The following is a 12165-nucleotide window of genomic DNA, read 5'->3' as shown; positions in this document are numbered from 1 at the left end:
TTTATGAAATCTGGCCTATAATGGAAGCCAATGTGCTTCATGGATTTCCTGGGGGGAAATGGCACAAAATAACTTAACAGAGAGTGGCTTGAGAGAAGGAGAAAAGGCACTTTGTTCCTTCAAGGAGAATGTTGAATACTCAGTCCAAACACCCCCGTAACTAATTCATTACTTTACACCGAGCAGACATATTTTAAATTAGGCGGAATACAAATGAGTCTTGTTTTGTGCCATTAATTTCAATGGTTTTACACAATATTTGAATCACTGGCTTTTCTTCTCCTTTGGAGGCAGACCAAATCAGGCTGAATCTACTTGCATTAAAAGCCATTCATGGGACCCAGCCAGCCCCATCTTGCAGATGGAACACCATATGTTTTGGCTTGCCCCCCCACATGGAATAGTAATATGCAATCCAAGAATAGAATGCACTGTTCCTCTATGTCTGCATTTCCGGTCACCTCAAACCCACAAGCACTTGTCATTCTGGACAGAGTTAGGTAAGTTCATCTGGAAAAGATTCAGAAAGATGCTGAGAGTCTGGAGGGATGGTTTTGTTTCCTCTGGCCCCTTCCAGACTCAAGACCTCACATGCAATCAGCTCCAAGAGTTTAGTGCAACCATAATATGGCACTTGGAAGTATTCCATTTTCACTTTTCCAGGAATATGTTAGGCCTTTTAACTTGAAAGCATAACATTTGACTTTTCGTTAAGGTCAGGAGTCTCTAGAAAGAATGAGTTAAGTGAAAAGCACTTGAATTTAATTTGATGCTTCTTGGGGGGATGTCAGGATGGAAGAGCAGCAGTACTGTGGCTCAGGTCAGACTGGTAAATAGGGCATCTGGATCAGATCTACAACTAGAATGAGCCTGGAGTGTTTGGGGAGACGTGATGGGATGGAGGGACCAAAGGTAAGTAAGTGAGAAGAACTCATTTTCCCATTTATCCAGGGTGGGGTGGTTGAAAGAACACTGAACTGGGAGTCTGGTCTTTTCTCTGCTGTTGACTAGCTTTGTGACCTTGAACAAGTGCTAGGACAATGTTCCTCATTTATAAAATAAGGGACGTAGGCAGAACTGGCAATAGCCAATAGAGTTCATCTCTCATGCCAGCTGGCATTCATGGGCACTGGCTGTGGCTGGGCTTAGCGGGCAGGGCAGTGAGATGAATTAGATGTTTGCCGTGAGCCCACGATCTGAGAGTGAGCAAGCTTACCACTTATTTGATTCGGACTCGAAGGTCTCCAAGGTCCCTTCCAGCAATAATGTTTTGCAATTTTGCTTTAGCAACTGACCTTAAGAAGCCTGGGCACCATTTGGAAACCATTTAGTGATTAAAGAAGGACACTTTAGCTTCCAAATCATTCTCTAGCTCCAGGAGAGCCACTGTACACACCCCCATGTCCAGCTGCCCTTTGCTGTGAGGTTTTACTTCCTGGCTAGGGAACAGTTCTAGCCACAGACCATTTGATGTCATGGAAACGCAGATGCAGCTAATCTGGAATTCTGATTTTAATGAGATTGTAAACCAGAAGGAAGGGGAAGATGACAGAATTTCATCTTGTTTCAGATTGCCAAGTTGTGCCCCACATCTTCTTGCAGTTCTTTAAGTTTCAGTCGACCATAATCACGGCCCTTGAGTTACCAAATGTCTATTTTCTGGGTCCTTAGAAATGGAGCCTTTAGAAACCCAGGCCTCTGAGATTGCCGCACCCTGTAGGATGAGCTTTCAAACAAGCTGCCTGAACTGTTACCCATAACAGCATATTAAAATGGGACTTCCAGTCTCTCTTTTAGCTATGACGCCAAAGGCCAAGAACAAAACAGAAGCAGCCAAGCACCCTCACATTCCAAAGCCAGGAGCCAGACATGTATGTAGGACTTGCAAAGAGGGTGACCTGAAACCAGTGTCCTGACCCTTAGCCCATCACCTGTCTCAAGGGGATAAGACCATTGAAACTGGCAATCAGAAAGAGAGGACATTTTAGAGGAGAGTTGTTAGTATGTGATGTGACCCACTCTGTACCCCAATCCACACACCGTAGGGGAGAGGAGGCAGAAGAAGTGAGGGAAGCCATCTGGAGGATCACCTGGAAAGCTATTCTTCCCAGGAACTGGGGGACACAGGGGACTGTGGCCTGACACACATCACTTACATAACTCAGTTAGAGATTAAGGCACCAGAGCTGGGAAGACCAGGCTGCCGGGAGGCAACGTAGTGAATTTCCCATGAGTCAAATGGACGTGAGGAGGAGGTTGTACCCGGAGATTTCTTGAAAGAGACTTCGACCAAGAGGTGCAATTTGAAGGGTGATGGAACAATGTCTGGTGATCCTTGAGAGCTCAGATTTTAGCACTGTGCACCAAAATGGTGTTTGAAAAGTGTGTGTGTGTGTATGGCTTTGTGTTAGTTGGGAGAGACTAGACATGTTTTGAAATGAATAATCTCCAGTTCTCAGTGGCTTAACACGGTAAAGGTTAATTTCTCACACAACATTTTCAGTGAAGGTTCCTAGAGGACTCCGCTCCACACTCAGAGAGCCAGGCTGGTGGGGGTCCCATCATTCTGTAGTTGTTTCATCTGGATCGTGTAGTCTCTTTGGGCACCTCAGTAGGGGAATAGACAGCCAGATAGTTGTGTGCTGGTTCTTACGCGTTTTATTCCAGAAGTACTGTGCCCCTTCTGCATATGGCCAATTGGCCAGATCTAGTTGCAGTTAGGCCCTGCCTAACTGAAAGTGGGTTGGGAAGTGTGGAAGAGCAGATGGAATGCTTGTTGACCATTGCTGCCTTTGCCACAGGCCTTTTGACCATGGGCTTCAGAGTACAGTGATCTGTCTGGCCCCTGGTGTCACTATCTTTATGCTTTTTGTCTTGAGGTTGTCAGATTCTAAAGGAAGTCTCTCCTAATCTCTTACATAGAGAATGAGTCCTAGTAACCAATGCTCTGGAAGGAAGAAGGCTGGACTGGGGGGCGGGGGGGGGGCGGGCGGGTGTCTCAGCATTCAGTACACTTGAAGTCACTCAGTCCCTCTGTCTTGTCCCTGTGCCTGCTGTCCACAGTTCCTTGGTTTTGTCCTCTCCAGGGTTGGGTGTGTGAGGACCCATCACCCAGTTTCCAGAGGGGAGAGGAAATCAGAAGGTCTAAGCACTTCTTTAAAGTCCTATAACCAATTTTCCTGCTTTTTGCCTCATCTTCATTCCCACATTCACAGGCACCTGGTGCCACCTTTCCTGCTGCCAGCTTACAACATAGCCAAGTCAGTTCTCATTCATCCATCTGCTTTTCATCCTCCAAATTTCTCATTTTCTCCCCATTCTTTACGTGCCGGAGGACTTGTGTCCCTCTGCCTCATTTTAATAGGGTTTCTGAAGGACGTAGAGGTAAATGGGTGCTTTCACTCCCCATCTTTACGCAGAAGACCTGTTCTCACAAATTTTAGAAAACTCCCTTTCTTGGATGACTGTGCCTAGAATCTTGCATACATCTTATCATTTCAAGTTGTTTTCATTGGAACTTGGGAGAGCTCTGTCCCACTGTCATTCAAGAGGCAAAAAAGGGCGTTTTTACTCACTCTGTTTTCCTCCTCTTTAGCAAGGGTGATAAGTAGATTTCTTAACTTTGGAGCATTTTTTTGGTGACAGACCATTGTTAATTCAAGGAAGCTTGGTAGAGGAAGACCGTTGAATGTGGAAGAGGAGTTTTATTTCTCATCAGCCAGAACACAAATTCATCTCCCAAATTTGCCCCCAAGACCTAAAACTGTTGTGCTGTGACTCTGGGACCATAAACCTTCAGAGTGTGAAAGAGTAGCATATTGTGGTTTTGTCATGGACTTTTTCAACTTAGAAGAGGCGTAGTGTCTCTTAGTGTTTTAAGAGTTTATTTAATGGTTTCTTTAAAGCTTGATGAGAGACCACTTTGTTCTCTTTACAGGGAGTCGTAAAAGACCTGATTTCCAGAAACACATTGTAATTGATCTTTTTTTTTTCCTTGGAGAATAAGGCAGAATGAAGGGAGGCTGTGATGGAGGGGAGGATGTATGTGGGACATGGGGACAGTATGTTGAAGCTACAGCCTGGAACAGGCTTTCACAGGCTGCATTCATTCCTGCCATTCATCTATTCCTCTTGTAAGTTGGGGGAGGCTCTGATTTAGGACCTTATGACACATCCTTTACGCCCATGGACAGGGTAAGAATGATGCCCTTGTTCAGCATAAGACACCAAGTCTCCTGGAGATTATGGTGCCTTTAGTGGGATCCTGACTGATGACTTCATTAGGTGATGAGATTCTACGCCTTCTATCCAAGAAAGGTCCTCTTCTCTCCAGAGTGGAAGGAAAAGTGTAGGGTCCTGCTAACCCAGCTGTGTGATCTATGGTGCTGCCACTGCCTTCCTCCTCAACTCCTCTTCTCTGTCCAGTTTGACTCCCGTTAGAAAGTGGCAAGAGACTTCCATTGTCCCTACGAAAGACCAGAAGAAGCTGAGCTGCTCCTGAATGGTCTGTGCAGTTGACTAATCCTGCGAAACTCTGTAGTATTTCCCAAAAGATTGGACTGGAGACTAGCAGACATTCAGAGGCCATCACAGACCTTCTGAAGAGGCATCTAGGAAGCTGGAGTGGAGGCTGGCCGGGACTCCTCCACCATGTACCAGCTTGGAAGTCAATACCGTCAAGTTGAAAGTGGACGATCTGCAGACAACTAGGGATCAGTTGAGGCTGGTAAAAGAGACATGGACAGCCAACAACAGGACCATCTGGGGCGGAATACCACTGGAGAGAGGGAAACAAAGCTGCAGGGCAATGCTATGAAACAAGGACACCCAAACTGGTTGCCCCTGGACTGGAAGAAATTTGTTCCTGGCAAGTTTCTGGAAACGCACTGCGGGAAGGACAATATAGGTTATAAAGGTTTATGTCCTAAACATTGTATGAAGAAGGAGAGTGTTGTGGAAACAGCATGGGCTCAGAAACGAGATCAAATATCACTCGTTGGTTGAATGTCCTTGGACCAGTTACCTAAGTCTGAACACCATTTCCTCATGTGGAAATTGTGGATAATATCTATATATAGAGCCACTAACATAGCACTTAGAGAACTGTGGACACTTGATGTGTTGGATTTGGGAAACTAACATTCATCCCTACTCCTTTCTAAACTCTGTGCTGTATTTGTGGGGTTGGAATTCTTGGAACTACATTTCCCAGCATCCTTTACCAGCAGGATTCTGATTTAGATTCCACCAATGGGAGGTGCTCAGGTATGATTTGGGAGTAGAAGAAAAACAGAAGTCACTATTGCTCCTGAAACTTGGTGGACAATCATAGGAGCTTCAGGAGACAGTAGACATGAAGTTTTGCCCATGGCTTTCAGAGGCTCCTCCTAAAATTTACCCACTTTGGGGCAATGGGTGGCACAGATCACCAGTGTCAGTTTCTGGGGTCCTTGTACCTCTTCGTTTCCTGAAAGTCAGTTGTTTCTTTTCCTGACTTTATCCGCTCAGGTCATCCAATAGTGTTGTAAACCTCCAATTTCCTGAATTAAATCCCTTCCTGTTTGAAATACTTAAAGAGGTTTCTGTTTTCTTGGCTGAATCTTACTAACATATCTGAGCTTTAAAAATACAGAAAAATTGGTGAGAATGGATGGTCTTATGTTTTCTTAGTAAGAAAGAGGAACACTTGCAAATCTGAAAGACAGACTTCGGGGGCTTCAGTTGTAACAACTGGGGTCGATTTGAATTGGGAAAACTTGGCTCAGGTTCATCCATGAGAGCTTGAAGAAGAAAGAATGGAAAGTCAGAGCATCTGGGTAAGAAGTGAGATTTCAAAATTATTTATCTTTCCCTGCCACTGGACAAGGAATTCTTGACAGCAGAATGATCTCGAGCAGAATAAATTGAACAAAGAAAAATGTAACCCAAATGGAAAATCATCTTCCTAATACTGATGCACATGAGACTCTAGGTGGAGAAGAGATGACTGAAATAAAGAGATTTACTCCATGACAGACAGAGGTGCACCCACATAACCTGTGGTGAGTGGAAGAAACCCACAATTGCAGTGAAATGATATCTCCTTAATGTTTTATTGGGCAAACCTCCTGACCTCTTTCAAATGAATATCATCTGCACCCTGTTCAATAGCCCTTTCGGAGTTGGCTAAATGATAAGATTTGTCTTCCTTTTATCTGAGGAGAAGCATGAAGACCCCCCTCCCCAGGAGCCCAGAGGCACTTCTCAGAGCAGGTTTCAGGTTGTATCTTGGTCTAACAGGAAGCCTGTAATTTTGATGCATTCAGCCACGGAGGTGTGGTTGTCAATCTACTTCTCCTCTTGAGTGTTCCCTTCACCCCTCATCCATGCAGGTTTCCAGCAAAAGATAAAGCCTTGTTTTAAACTTGGAGTCTGTTATCTTATTAACCAGAACAAAATCAATCCAGGTAAGTGAGCAAACATAAAGAGAGACAAGTAACAGGGGTGTGTCTCTTCCATTGAGCGGTTCATGGCTACCCACACCAGTTTGGGGCTGAGACAAGCAATGTCAGTGTTATCTGCTGTCCAGATGGTTTCTCCTATCTGAGCTTCTGTTTTCCCCTCAGGCATGAGTGTAGTTCCCTCCTGCGCCTAATACCTGATGGGCTTGGGGTAGAGTGCCTAGGGGTTGGAGTCCAGGAAATTCCTTTCTTTGCCCACCTGGGCTGCCCAAGAGAGATTTCTTTGGAGAGATCTCGAGATGAGCCAGGAGTTGGTCACTCTGGGATCCAATCAGTGTGCTGGGTCAGATGGAAGAGAGCAGTAATGAGTGGCCATGAGCTAGGGGAGGACATGGCAGGTTAAGCCCAACAGGAGCAGGCAAACGGACATGCTACATCCAAAGACTGGGGATGGTGACACCTGTGGCTCCGGACTTGAGAGGGAGTAGTCTCAGAGCCATTTCGCCTTGGACGTAGTCAGAGGAGTTTGTGGTTGCTAGGCTGGGCATCTTTCATGAGTAAACCTGAACTCCCATGTCAGGCCGTGGGTGATGAATTAGGATGTCTGGCTCCCTCTAACTCCAACTTTTTCTACTGTTGGGCAGATTTGATCAAACAATGGATTGTTTTGGAGGAAGCACATATATTATGATAAGGAAAGAACATATTGATAATATATTTGTTTAGAAACTGTTTGGGGGTTTATGGAGGCATATTGGTGTCCTTATATATGTGGAGACATATTCTCTCTGTTATGTTGGTAGAATTAAAAGTGTTGAGTAAATCAAGAGAGCAGGTCTCATACAGTAAGGACTGGGAGAAAGAGACGAGATTAGCAGGAGGGAGCCCCAGAGCATGGCCACAGGGAGGAGGTCCAAGAGCACAGCCGGCTGTGGACCAATTGGAGCGGAGGGTGCTACCAAGAACCCACTCAGCAGCCCCCAACCCACCCCAGTTGCTTAGCGGGTCTCCTGTAGGAAAAAGTGCAAAGTCCTACTCACCCAGCTCAGTGCTCTACGGAGCTGCCACTTCTTTCCTCCTTAGGTCTTCCTTTCCATCCCACTTGACTCCCATTGCTGAGCAGCAAGAGACCTCTATCCTCCCCAGGAAAGATTAAGAGAAAGCACATTTGTGCCTCAATGACCTATGTATTTAACAGCAGTCCTGGGAAACTCTGTGGCACTTCCTCAAGGACTGGACCGGTGATGGTATTGCAAGGAGAAGAGCTGTAAGCAAAGTAAGGAAACTGATTAGAAGTGGAGCACTGAGGTCTTGCTAGCCCCACCTTGGGAAATTGCAGTGGAAAGAAGATGAAGACATGAGGGATGGACTTGGATCAGAAGGAAACAAGCTGACATAGCAGGCTTTGGTGCATACAGAGTGGGCACCTGCCTGTCCTGCCTTTCCTGGCATGGCATAAACCACTACCCACAAATCAAGGGTCTCACTGGGCAGCATCGCGACCTAGGAGGGAGGCTGGACATGTGGCGGTGGGGTTTATTCCCTTGGTGGCTTTTGTAAACCAGCAGCAGTGTGGCAGTCAGCTGCTTGAGCCATCCCTTGTCCCTTGCTGCCACTGAGGCAGGTTGGACATTCCTAGACAGGGCAGTCAAGAGGGTCAATATCCAACCATCAAAATCCCAGTCATCCTCCAAGGCCCGGGTCATCTCTCATCTCCTCTGTGAAGCCTGCTCTGAATCCTCCCAGTTACTTGGATTGGTGTTTCTCTTTCATTTCATTCTGCCATTGGTTGTGTGTAATTGTTCCTCCCATCAGACCTGAGCTCCCAGGGGCAGGGACTAGGTCTCCCACAGTGCCCAGTCTGTGAAGCTGAATGAATGGCTGGAAGCAGACATGCTTAGGCACACACGGAGCCCTCTCCTTGCCCTGTCCTTGTTGGTGAGATTTGTCGGATGGCTTATTGGTGTGGGTTGTGTACCATGCATGTAGACCACACCTCAGAGCCCAGAGCTGGAGGGTCACCAAGTTTTGGGGCTATGGGAGGTAGGGGCCGAAGTGTCCCAGCCTCACTTGTCCTTGTGATCCATGTGTCTGTAGAGGAAAGGAGAGCTGTCTTCACAGGCACAGGGACTCAGTCCCTAGGACTTGTTTCAAGGTTCTTCTTCCCCTCAATAGTAAAGGTAGTCGGAGAGAGAGTGGGCACACTCACGAGGAAGGAGCTGGCATGGGTGAGCTGGAGAACTAGCAGCAAGGAGAACACTCACTCACTGTAGGAATTCGAATGCCCCTCCTCTGTGAAGCACCCCCTGCCCAGTGTCCTTCTCCGTGGTGTATCCTCCTGCAAGCAGAGTTCCTTGCTCCTTTCTGTCACTTTCTCTCTCTCTCTCTGCGGCATCTGCTCATTTCTCCTACCTCAGCCCTTATAGCGCTGTACCACGTGTTCCCTCTCCGTCCCCCACTCCCATCACTGTGCTGTGAGCCTCTCAGGAGCAAGGACAGCATGCTCATGTGTCATGACACTCGGTGCAAACTCCCTGATATTTCTTAAATGGGTGAAGAGATGAAAGAATGAGTCAATAAATGAATGAATGAATGGGCTTCAATTGCTGTGAAGATTAGGGAGGCAGAGACTCATAGAAGGAATTCTTGATCTGGGTTCGATTCCAGCTCTGCCACTTACCAGCCATCTGACAAGCCATGGGTCCTGGCTCCCTCATCCATAAGATGGGGATAAATAAGACTGATGTTAGGGGCCTGGTGGAGAAGGGGGGCGGGCTAGGCAAAGTGCCCGACGCAGTGGCTGCCACTTGATAGACACTCAACAGAGGGAAGGTGCTGGGGCTGCCTGACTCAGGGTGTTGCAGGACACCAAACCATTTGGAAAAAAGTGCCTCTGATGGTATGCAATGGCGGTGGGGGGGGGCGACTTAGGGGTGCCAACAGTAAATTAGGGGTGCCGACTGGCATTCAAAACCCATAGCTATCTGCTACATTACTATGATCATAACTGCAGCTCTTAGGGGGAGGCAGAGAAATGTACCTATTTTGTTCAGCTATGGAAACTGAGGCCTGGGGAGCCTGTCTGTTGAGGAACCAGAGAGAAATGGCTTCAGGAAACTGGGAAGCATTCCCTCATTCATTCAACTAGCATTCATTCATCATTGGGCACCGACTGCATGCCAGGCCCTGCCCACTCACTTCTACAACAGCCAAGGAGTCTGGCTGAGCCAGGTGGGAACTGAGCAGAACTCCCCACAAGCTGGTCTTCGCCCCCTTGGCCTGAGAGTGTGGCCGGGAGGAGAAGGCAGTGAGATGCCTTGCATCGAATGCCTTCTGTGGGTGAAGGACTCAAGTCACCCGATCAGGTTGAGTCACAAGAGCCTCTGAGCCAGGCAGGCTTCCTTTTCTCCGTTTGCTGATGAGGAAACAGAGATGGGAGGTGAAGTGGCTGGACCTCCACTGCTCAGGCAGGACTCAGTGGGGGAAAGGTTAGGGCCTGGGTCATCTGGGATCCTCGGTTTCCCTAAGGCTGCACAGGAGGGCTGGAGGCCACCTCTCAGCTATAACCCAGCCTGGTGTGTGGGAACAAGGGTCCTGACTAGGACAGCTGGTGCCACCTTGCAGAGTTCGCAGGAAAGCACGGTGACCCTTCCTACCCTGGATCTGTCGTGCCCTTGCTCTTTCTTCATTTGCTTCTTTCCTCTGCTTCCTTGATTTTACTTCTCCCTTCCAGGCTAGCCTCTGCCAGAGGGCGATTCCACATTTTTCTAGCAGCCTGTGGTTTGGCCGCCCCCCCCCATCTCAGCCCCAGACACTGGGCCAAGAGGCCCAACGTGTGCAGGAGAATGTCTAGTCCCAGCTTCCCCGCCAAGTTCAAAAGGCAGCAGCTGCATCCACGGGGCCTGAGGCTGTGCAGCCAGAGCCTGTCACTGTCATGGCACTAATGAGCATTTCTACTCTGTGGGCCTGGGGGTGACAGTGGGGGTGGGGAGGGGCTGGCAGCTGAGACTGATGTGGGAACAGCATCCCGGGTACCAGCTGGATCACTCACAGCCAAGGCTAATGTGGCCCCCAGGGCACGGAGGTGTGCTGATCAAGGTGAAGCTTGGGGGCTTCCTGCACCACTTTGGAACCCGAGGACTCGGTTCGAATCTCAGCTCCACCACTTCCTAGCTTTTTGACCTTGGGCAAGTTAATCAACCTCTTTGACCCAGCTTCCTCATCTGTGAAGTGAGGAAAATAATTGCCTCCACCTCAAGGGGGTGGCTGTGAGGATTAAATGAACCAGTCCTTATAAAGCATTTAGTTAGTACTCCGTAAACGTTACCTGCTCTTTTCTGGTCCTCTGCCACTGCCTCTGTTCCCAACCACCCACCTGCCCTTCACTTGTGCCTCACAGCTGCTGTTTAAGGCAATCGTTTCCCGTTACCAGCCCGAGCTGACCGTCCTGAGATGCTTCTCTTTCTTGTGCCTTTCGATGCTTCCACAACTGAGTTTGCAATCTGTACTCACATGAGCTACACACAACATCTGCCCTGGGTTAAGGATGGAAAATAAGAAAGAGGAGAGCCAGCCACTGCTCTAGGCTTTGCTACCACAAAAACACCAATGAGATGAGGCTCCGGTGTCCTGCCCACGGACCAAATGCCCAAATGGCCCTCCCATGCCTGGATTTCTTGCCTGGAGGGTGAAATACTTAACAACTCAGAGGGGACCTAACCAATCAGAATGGACCCTCGCCACAGTGAGAACGGGGCACTTGGGGAGCTCTTGACCAACTGGCAAGGAAGTATTTGAACAACTGACATTGCTGCACAGATGTGTTCTGGGTCTATAGCAGCTCTGCCGATGGGAGGAGCTGGTGCAGGGCCTGTGAGGAGTCTGTGTGGAAGGAAGCCAGTCCTGTTTTCCTCTCTCCATGGCCACATGACAGAGCGTTGAGAGAATTAAGTGGCCTTGAGGGGCTAGAAGTGTGGGCTGGTGCTAACCGTGTCTGCTTTGCATCCAACCATCCACTCCTGAGCTTTGGTATCTTGAACGAGTTTTTAACCTCTGAGAACCTTGGTTATCCAACCTGTGAAATGGGGGCAATAAAACACACTGGGCTGTTGAAAGGGTAAGAGTTATAGGAAGCACCTTGCACAGGGCCGAGAACGCAGGGACTGGCTGAGAAAGTGGGAACAACCCCTGCTTCTCTTGAGGCCACCCTGGTGTTCTTTCCATTAGATGCGACTCCCTCCCACTCTGGGGGTAATGGGGTGCAAGTCTTCCTTTGAAGCACTTGCTCATCCACACAGCCCATGCTCGTTCTTTCATTTGTGCAACAGGAGTTTATGAAATGCCTACTCTGTGCTGGGCACGGTCCCAGCAGCTGGGGATGCCCCAGTGAACACTCCGGACAGGCCCCGTCCTAGTGCTTGTCTTTTGGAAGGGGAGGCAGCATTATGGCGGTCAGGCCTTTCCTCTGCCTGCAAGCACACAGCAGTCCTTGTCCTGGAGGTGACAGATGCAACAGCAGCAACAACAAAACGCACCAGACAAAATGCCAGAGCAGAGGGGCAGGTGTTCACAAACGGGGCCCGGGTCAGCGCTTCCCAGCTGGGGCTGCACCTCAGCGCCACCTGGGGGGCTTCTAGAGATGCGCAGGCCACATCCCAGACCAAGGGCATCAGAGTCCCTGGGGGCAGCGCCCAGGTACTAGTGGGTTGTCGAGCTCCTGGAGTGA

The sequence above is a fragment of the Equus przewalskii genome, chromosome 1, assembly GCF_037783145.1.
Source record: "Equus przewalskii isolate Varuska chromosome 1, EquPr2, whole genome shotgun sequence".
In the NCBI taxonomy this organism is placed as follows: Eukaryota; Metazoa; Chordata; class Mammalia; order Perissodactyla; family Equidae; genus Equus; species Equus przewalskii.
Note: the sequence above shows the minus strand (reverse complement) of the source record.